We start from the raw sequence: 9,806 nt of genomic DNA on the forward strand, positions 1-9,806 counted from the left end.
CAGGATTCTCCTCGAGGCTTGGCAGGGCAATTGGGACGCCTCTCCAGCTGAGGCGGGAGACCAAGGGTCCCTTTCCACGTACCACAGGAATCCTGGGACTCCTATCATGTTTCAGAGGAGTCAGGCATCGTCTCCTTTGGAGGCTCTGATCTCCGCCTACCACTGGAGTTTTCAAAGGATGAGAGGCCTCCGGTCGCGATGAGGTGGGGAACTAGGTCTTTCTCTGTGGTCTCCACAGGGGATTCAGACATCCTTTCGTCTTGGGAGATGCAAGACGAGCCTGCATTCAAGTCACTGCAGGGATATCCGTCCTTATTTCGAGTCAGGGCATAGCGGTGTCCATTCCACTTCAGGCTGCAAACTCAGGGTCCCTCTCACATACCTAGAGCTGAGAGAAGCCTCCTCTTGAGGTGCTTGTGGTAAGGTGGTATTCCTCTGGAGTCGAAGCCAGGGACTATCCCCTCATTTCGAGTTGATTTTTGGTCCACGCTGCTCTTTCGTGTTGCTACAGTGACCTCAGGATCCCTCTAGCCTTGAAACAGTGTTCTTGGGGTTTCTCTGCAGTGCCATCAAGGAAATCAAGGCTCCTTTCATGTGTGATGTGCAACACGGAATTGCTCTGCACGTAGTGCAGGGGAATTGGGCCTCATCTCGTGGCGAGGGGGAAGTCTCATGGTTTTTCTCGAGTTGCGGTGGGAACCTGGGGTATATTCTGAGTTACGACGGGGATGGCCCTTCCAGCCACGTGTTTGTTCAGCGACGTCAGGACTCCTGCCTAGTTGTGAGGGACAGCTCGGGATTCTCCTCGAGGATTGGCAGGGCAATTGGGACGCCTCTCCAGCTGAAGCGGGAGACCAAGTGTCCCTTTCCACGTGCCACAGGAATCCTGGGACTCCTATCAAGTTTCACGAGGAGTCAGGCATCGTCTCCATTGGAGACACTGATCTCCGCGTACCTCTGGAGTTTTCATAGGATGTGAGGCCTCCGGTCGCGATGAGGTGGGGAACTAGGGCTTTCTCTGTGGTCTCCACAGGACATTCAGACATCCTTTCGTCTTGGGAGATGCAAGATGAGCCTGCATTCAAGTCACTGCAGGGATATCCGGCCTTATTTTGCGTCAGAGCATCGCAGTGTTCATTCCACTTGAGGCCGCAAAATCAGGGTCCCTCTCACATACCTAGAGCTGAGAGAAGCCTCCTCTTGAGGTGCTTTTGGTAAGGTGGTATTCCTCTGGAGTCGAAGCCAGGGACTAACCTCTCATCTCAAGTTGATTTTTGGTCCACGGAGCTCTTTCGTGTTGCTACAGTGACCTCAGGATCCCTCTAGCCTTGAAACAGTGTTCTTGGGGTTTCTCTGGAGTACCATCAAGGAAATCAAGGCTCCTTTCATGTGTGATGTGAAACACGTAATTGCTCTGCATACAGTGCAGGGGAATCGGGCCTCATCTCGCGGCGAGGGGGAAGTCTCATGGTTTTTCTCGAGTTGCGGCGGGAACCTGGGGTATATTCTCGAGTTACGACGGGGATGGCCCTTCGACCCACGTGTTTGTTCAGCGACGTTAGGACTCCTGCCTAGTTGCGAGGGACAACTCGGAATTCTCCTCGAGGCTTGGCAGGGCAATTGGGACGCCTCTCCAGCTGAGGCGGAAGACCAAGTGTCCCTTTACACTTGCCACAGGAATCCTGGAACTTCTATCAAGTTTCACGAGGAGTCAGGCATCGTCTCCTTTGGAGGCACTGATCTCCGCGTACCTCTGGAGTTTTCAAAGGATGTAAGGCCTCCGGTCGCGATGAGGTGGGGAACTAGGTCTTTTTCTGTGGTCTCCACAGGGGATTCAGACATCCTTTCATCTTGGGAGATGCAAGACGAGCCTGCATTCAAGTCACTGCAGGGATATCCGGCCTTATTTCGAGTCAGGGCATCGCGGTGTCCATTCCACTTGAGGCCGCAAACTCAGGGTCCCTCTCACATACATAGAGCTGAGAGAAGCCTCCTCTTGAGGTGCTTGTGGTAAGGTGGTATTCCTCTGGAGTCGAAGCCAGGGACTAACCTCTCATCTCGAGTTGTTTTTTGTGCCACGGAGCTCTTTCCTGTTGCTACAGTGACCTCAGGATCCCTGTAGCCTTGAAACAGTGTTCTTGGGGTTTCTCTGGAGTGCCATCAAGGAAATCAAGGCTCCTTTCATGTGTGATGTGCAACACGGAATTGCTCTGCACGCAGTGCAGGGGATTCGGGCCTCATCTCGCGGCAAGGGGGAAGTCTCATGGTTTTTCTCGAGTTGCGGCGGGAACCTTGGGTATATTCTCGAGTTACGACGGGGATGGCCCTTCCACCCACGTGTTTGTGTAGCGACGTCAGGACTCCTGCCTAGTTGCGAGGGACAATTCGGGATTCTCCTCGAGGCTTCGCAGGGCAATTGGGACGCCTCTCCAGCTGAGGCGGGAGACCAAGGGTCCCTTTCCACGTGCCACAGGAATCCTGGGACTCCTATCAAGTTTCATGAGGAGTCAGGCATCGTTTCCTTTGGAGGCACTGATCTCCGTGTACCTCTGGAGTTTTCAAAGGATGTGAGGCCTCCGGTCGCGATGAGATGGGGAACTAGGTCTTTCTCTGTGGTCTCCACAGAGGATTCAGACATCCTTTCGTCTTGGGAGATGCAAGACGAGCCTGCATTTATGTCAATGCAGGGATATCCGGCCTTATTTCGAGTTAGGACATTGCGGTGTCCGTTCCACTTCAGGCTGCAAACTCAAGTTCCCTCTCACATACTTAAAGCTGCGAGAAGCCTCGTCTTGAGGTCCTTGTGGTTAGGTGGTATTCCTCTGGAGTTGAAGTTAGGGACTAACCTCTCATCTCGAGATGATTTTTGGTCCACAGAGTTCTTTCGTGTTGCTCCAGTGACCTCAGGATCCCTCTAGCCTTGAAACAGTGTTCTTGGGGTTTCTCTGGAGTGCCATCAAGGAAATCAAGGCTCCTTTCATGTGTGATGTGCAACACGGAATTGCTCTGCACGCAGTGCAGGGAAATCGAACCTCATTTTGCGGCGAGGGGGAAGTCTCATGGTTTTTCTCGAATTGCGGCGGGAACCTGGGCTATATTCTCGAGTTACGACGGGGATGGCCCTTCCACACCCGTGTTTGTTCAGGGACGTCAGGACTTCTGCCTAGTTGCGAGGGACAACTCGGGATTCTCCTCGAGGCTTGGCAGGGCAATTGGGACGCCTCTCCAGCTGAGGCGGGAGACCAAGGCTCCCTTTCCACGTGCCACAGGAATCGTGGGACTCCTATCAAGTTTCACGAGGAGTCAGGCATCGGTTCCTTTGGAGGCACTGATCTCCGCGTACATCTGGAGTTTTCAAAGAATGTGAGGCCTCCGGTCACCATGAGGTGGGGAACTAGGTCGTTCTTTGTGGTCTCCACACGGGATTCAGACATCCTTTCGTCTTGGCAGATGCAAGACGAGCCTGCATTCAAGTCACTGCAGGGATATCCGGCCTTATTTCGAGTCAGGGCATCACGGTGTCCATTCCACTTGAGGCCGCAAAATCAGGGTCCCTCTCACATACCTTGAGCTGAGAGAAACCTCCTCTTGAGGTACTTGTGGTGAGGTGGTATTTCTCTGGAGTCGAAGCCAGGGACTAACCTCTCATCTCGAGTTGATTTTTGGTCCACGGAGCTCTTTCGTGTTGCTACAGTGACTTTAGGATCCCTCTACCCTTGAAACAGTGTTCTTGGGGTTTCTCTGGAGTGCCATCAAGGAAATCAAGGCTCCTTTCATGTGTGATGTGCAACACGGAATGGCTCTGCATGCAGTGCAGGGAAATCGGGCCTCATCTCGCGGCGAGGGGGAAGTCTCATGGTTTTTCTCGAGTTGCGGCGGGAACCTGGGGTATATTCTCGAGTTACGACGGGGATGGCCCTTCCACCCACGTGTTTGTTCAGCGACGTCAGGACTCTTGCCTAGTTGCGAGGGACAACTCGGGATTCTCCTCGAGGCTTGGCAGGGCAATTGGGAGGCCTCTCCAGGTGAGGCGGGAGACCAAGTGTCCCTTTCCACGTGCCACAGGAATCCTGGGACTCCTATCAAGTTTCACGAGGAGTCAGGCATCGTCTCCTTTGAAGGCACTGATCTCCGCGTACCTCTGGAGTTTTCAAAGGATGTGAGGCCTCCGGTCGCGATGAGGTGGGGAACTAGGTCTTTCTCTTTGGTTTCCTCAGGGGATTCAGACATCCTTTCGTCTTCGGAGATGCAAGAACAGCCTGAATTCAAGTCACTGCAGGGATATCAGGCCTTATTTCGAGTCAGGGCATCGCAGTGTCCATTCCACATGAGGCCGCAAACTCAGGGTCCCTCTCACATACCTAGAGCTGAGAGAAGCCTCCTCTTGAGGTGCTTGTGGTAAGTTGGTATTCCTCTGGAGTCGAAGCCAGGGACTAACCTCTCATCTCGAGTTGATTCTTGGTCCACGGAGCTCTTTCATGTTGCTACAGCGACCTCAGGATCCCTCTAGCCTTGAAACAGTGTTCTTGGGGTTTCTCTGGAGTGCCATCAAGGAAATCAAGGCTCCTTTCATGTGTGATGTGCAACACGGAATTGCTCTGCACGCAGTGCAGGGGAATCGGGCCTCATATCGCGGCGAGGGGGAAGTCTCATGGTTTTTCTCGAGTTGCGGCGGGAACCTGGGGTATATTCTCGAGTTACGACGGGGATGGCCCTTCCACCCACGTGTTTGTTCAGCGACGTCAGGACTCCTGCCTAGTTGCGAGGGACAACTCGGGATTCTCCTCGAGGCTTGGCAGGGCAATTGGGACGCCTCTCCAGCTGAGGCGGGAGACCAAGGGTCCCTTTCCACGTGCCACAGGAATCCTGGGACTCCTATCAAGTTTCACGAGGAGTCAGGCATCGTCTCCTTTGGAGGCACTGATCTCCGCGTACCTCTGGAGTTTTCAAAGGATGTGAGGCCTCCGGTCGCGATGAGGTGGGGAACTAGGTCTTTCTCTGTGGTCTCCACAGGGGATTCAGACATCCTTTCGTCTTGGGAGATGCAAGACGAGCCTGCATTCAAGTCACTGCAGGGATATCTGGCTTTATTTCGAGTCAGGGCATCGCGGTGTCCATTCCACTTGAGGCCGCAAACTCAGGGTCCCTCTCACATACCTAGAGCTGAGAGAAGCCTCCTCTTGAGGTGCTTGTGGTAAGGTGGTATTCCTCTGGAGTCGAAGCCAGGGACTAACCTCTCATCTCGAGTTGATTTTTGGTCCACGGAGCTCTTTCGTGCTGCTACAGTGACCTCAGGATCCCTCTAGCCTTGAAACAGTGTTCTTGGGGTTTCTCTGCAGTGCCATCAAGGCAATCAAGGCTCCTTTCATGTGTGATGTGCAACACGGAATTGCTCTGCACGCAGTGCAGGGGAATCGGGCCTCATCTCGCGGCGAGGGGGAAGTCTCATGGTTTTTCTCGAGTTGCGGCGGGAACCTGGGGTATATTCTCGAGTTACGACGGGGATGGCCCTTCCACCCACGTGTTTGTTCAGCGACGTCAGGACTACTGCCTAGTTGCGAGGGACAACTCGGGATTCTCCTCGAGGCTTGGCAGGGCAATTGGGACGCCTCTCCAGGTGAGGCGGGAGACCAAGGGTTCCTTTCCACGTGCCACAGGAATCCTGGGACTCCTATCAAGTTTCACGAGGAGTCAGGCATCGTCTCCTTTGGAGGCACTGATCTCCGCGTACCTCTGAAGTTTTCAAAGGATGTGAGGCCTCCGGTCGCGATGAGGTGGGGAACTAGGTCTTTCTCTGTGGTCTCCACAGGGGATTCAGACATCCTTTCGTCTTGGGAGATGCAATACGAGCCTCCATTCAAGTCACTGCAGGGATATCCGCCTTATTTCGAGCCAGGGCATCGCGGTGTCCATTCCACTTGAGGCTGCAAACTCTGGGTCCCTCTCACATACCTAGAGGTGAGAGAAGCCTCCTCTTGAGGTGCTTGTGGTAAGGTGGTATTCCTCTGGAGTCGAAGCCAGGGACTAACCTCTCATCTCGAGTTGATTTTTGGTCCACGGAGCTCTTTCGTGTTGTTACAGTGACCTCAGTTTCCCTCTAGCCTTGAAACAGTCTTCTTGGGGTTTCTCTGGAGTACCATCAAGGAAATCAAGGCTCCTTTCATGTGTGATGTGCAACATGGAATTGCTCTGCCCGCAGTGCAGGGGAATCGGGCCTCATCTCGCGACGAGGGGGAAGTCTCATGGTTTTTCTCGAGTTGCGGCGGGAACCTGGGGTATATTCTCGAGTTACGACGGGGATGGCCCTTCCACCCACGTGTTTGTTCAGCGACGTCAGGACTCCTGCCTAGTTGCGAGGGACAACTCGGGATTCTCCTCGAGGCTTGGCAGGGCAATTGGGACGCCTCTCCAGCTGAGGCGGGAGACCAAGGGTCCCTTTCCACGTGCCACAGGAATCCTGGGACTCCTATCAAGTTTCACGAGGAGTCAGGCATCGTCTCCTTTGGAGGCACTTATCTCCGCGTACCTCTGGAGTTTTCAAAGGATGTGAGGCCTCCGGTCGCGATGAGGTGGGGAACTAGGTCTTTCTCTGTGGTCTCCACAGGGGATTCAGACATCCTTTCGTCTTGGGAGATGCAAGACGAGCCTGCATTCAAGTCACTGCTTGGATATGTGGCCTTATTTCGAGTCAGGGCATAGCGGTGTCCATTCCAATTGTGGCCGCAAACTCAGGGTCCCTCTAACATACCTAGAGCTGAGAGAAGCCTCCTCTTGAGGTGCTTGTGGTAAGGTGGTATTGCTCTGGAGTCGAAGCCAAGGACTAACCCCTCATCTCGAGTTGATTTCTGGTCCACGGAGCTCTTTCGTGTTGCTACAGTGACCTCAGGATCCCTCTAGCCTTGAAACAGTGTTCTTGGGGTTTCTCTGGAGTGCCATCAAGGAAATCAAGGCTCCTTTCATGTGTGATGTGCAACACGGAATTGCTCTGCACGCAGTGCAGGGGAATCGAACCTCATTTTGCGGCGAGGGGGAAGTCTCATGGTTTTTCTCGAGTTGCGGCGGGGACCTGGAGTATATTCTCGAGTTACGACGGGGATGGCCCTTCCACCCACGTGTTTGTTCAGCGACGTCAGGACTCCTGCCTAGTTGCGAGGGACAACTCGGGATTCTTCTCGAGGCTTGGCAGGGCAATTGGGACGCCTCTCCAGCTGAGGCGGGAGACCAAAGGTCCCTTTCCACGTGCCACAGGAATCCAGGGACTCCTATCAAGTTTCACGAGGAGTCAGGCATCGTCCCCTTTGGAGGCACTGATCTCCGGGTACCTCTGGAGTTTTCAAAGGATGTGAGGCCTCCGGTCCCGATGAGGTGGGGAGCTAGGTCTTTCTCTGTGGTCTCCACAGGGGATTCAGACATCCTTTCGTCTTGGGAGATGCAAGACGAGCCTGCATTCAAGTCACTGCTGGGATATGTGGCCTTATTTCGAGTCAGGGCATAGCGGTGTCCATTCCACTTGAGGCTGCAAACTCAGGGTCCCTCTTACATACCTAGAGCTGAGAGAAGCCTCCTCTTGAGGTGCTTGTGGTAAGGTGGTTTTATTCTGGAGTCGAAGCCAGGGACTAACCCCTCATCTCGAGTTGATTTTTGGTCCATGGAGCTCTTTCCTGTTGCTGCAGTGACCTCAGGATCCCTCTAGCCTTGAAACAGTGTTCTTGGGGTTTGTCTGGAGTGCCATCAAGGAAATTAAGGCTCCTTTCATGTGTGATGTGCAACACGGAATTGCTCTGCACGCAGTGCAGGGAAATCGGGCCTCATCTCGCAGCGAGGGGGAAGTCTCATGGTTTTTCTCGATTTGAGTCGGGAACCTGGGGTATATTCTCGAGTTACGACGGGGATGGCCCTTCCACCCACGTGTTTGTTCAGCGACGTCAGGACTCCTGCCTAGTTGCGAGGGACAACTCGGGATTCTCCTCGAGGCTTGGCAGGGCAATTGGGACGCCTCTCCAGCTGAGGCGTGAGACCAAGGGTCCCTATCCACATGCCACAGGAATCCTGGGACTCCTATCATGTTTCACGAGGAGTCAGGCATCGTCTCCTTTGGAGGCACTGATCTCCGCGTACCTCTGGAGTTTTCAAAGGATGTGAGGCCTCCGGTCGCGATGAGGTGGGGAACTATGTGTTTCTCTGTGGTCTCCACAGGGGATTCAGACATGCTTTCGTCTTCGGAGATGCAAGACGAGCCTGCATTCAAGTCACTGCAGGGATATCCAGCCTTATTTCGAGTCAGGGCATCGCGGTGTCCATTCCACTTGAGGCCGCAAACTCAGGGTCCCTCTCAAATACCTAGAGCTGAGAGAAGCCTCCTCTTGAGGTGCTTGTGGTAAGGTGGTATACCTCTGTAGTCGAAGCCAGGGACTAACCCCTCTTCTCGAGTTGATTTTTGGTCCACGGAGTTCTTTCATGTTGCTACAGTGACCTCAGGATCCCTCTAGCATTGAAACAGTGTTCTTGGTGTTTCTCTGGAGTGCCATCAAGGAAATCAAGGCTCCTTTCATGTGTGATGTGCAACATGGAATTGCTCTGCACGCAGTGCAGGGAAATCGGTCCTCATCTCGCAGCGAGGGGGAAGTCTCATGGTTTTTCTCGATTTGAGGCGGGAACCTGGGGTATATTCTCGAGTTACGATGGGGATGGCCCTTCCACCCACGTGTTTGTTCAGCGACGTCAGGACTCCTGCCTAGTTGCGAGGGACAACTCGGGATTCCCCTCGAGGCTTGGCAGGGCTATTGGGACGCCTTTCCAGGGGAGGCGGGTGACCAAGGGTCCCTTTCCATGTGCCACAGGAATCCTGGGACTCCTATCAAGTTTCACGAGGAGTCAGGCATCGTCTCCTTTGGAGGCACTGATCTCCGCGTACCTCTGGAATTTTCAAAGGATGTGAGGCCTCCAGTCTCGATGAGGTGGGGAACTGGTCTTTCTCTGTCGTCTCCACAGGGGATTCAGACATCCTTTCGTTTTGGGAGATGCAAGACGAGCCTGCATTCAAGTCACTGCAGGGATATCCGGCCTTATTTCGAGTCAGGGCATAGCGGTGTCCATTCCACTTGAGGCCGCAAACTCAGGGTCCCTCTCACATAGCTAGAGCTGAGAAAAGCCTCCTCTTGAGGTTCTTATGGTAAGGTGGTATTCCTCTGGAGTCTAAGCCATTGACTAACCTCTCATCTCGAGTTGATTTTTGGTCCACGGAGCACTTTCGTGTTGCTACAGTGATCTCAGGATCCCTCTAGCCTTGAAACATTGTTCTTGGGGTTTCTCTGGAGTGCCATCAAGGAAATCAAGGCTCCTTTCATGTGTGATGTGCAACACGGAATTGCTCTGCACGCAGTGCAGGGGAATCGGGCCTCATCTCGCGGCGAGGGGGAAGTCTCATGGTTTTTCTCGAGTTGCGGTGGGAACCTGGGGTATATTCTCGAGTTACGACGGGGATGGCCCTTCCACTCACGTGTTTGTTCAGCGACGTCAGGACTCCTGCCTAGTTGCGAGGGACAACTCGGGATTCTTCTCGAGGCTTGGCAGGGCAATTGGGACGCCTCTCCAGCTGAGGCGGGAGACCAAGGGTCCCTTTCCACGTGCCACAGGAATCCTGGGACTCCTATCAAGTTTCACGAGGAGTCAGGCATCGTCCCCTTTGGAGGCACTGATCTCCGGGTACCTCTGGAGTTTTCAAAGGATGTGAGGCCTCCGGTCGCGATGAGGTGGGGAGCTAGGTCTTTCTCTGTGGTCTCCACAGGGGATTCAGACATCCTTTC

The sequence above is a fragment of the Cervus elaphus genome, chromosome 27 (genome assembly GCF_910594005.1).
Source record: "Cervus elaphus chromosome 27, mCerEla1.1, whole genome shotgun sequence".
In the NCBI taxonomy this organism is placed as follows: Eukaryota; Metazoa; Chordata; class Mammalia; order Artiodactyla; family Cervidae; genus Cervus; species Cervus elaphus.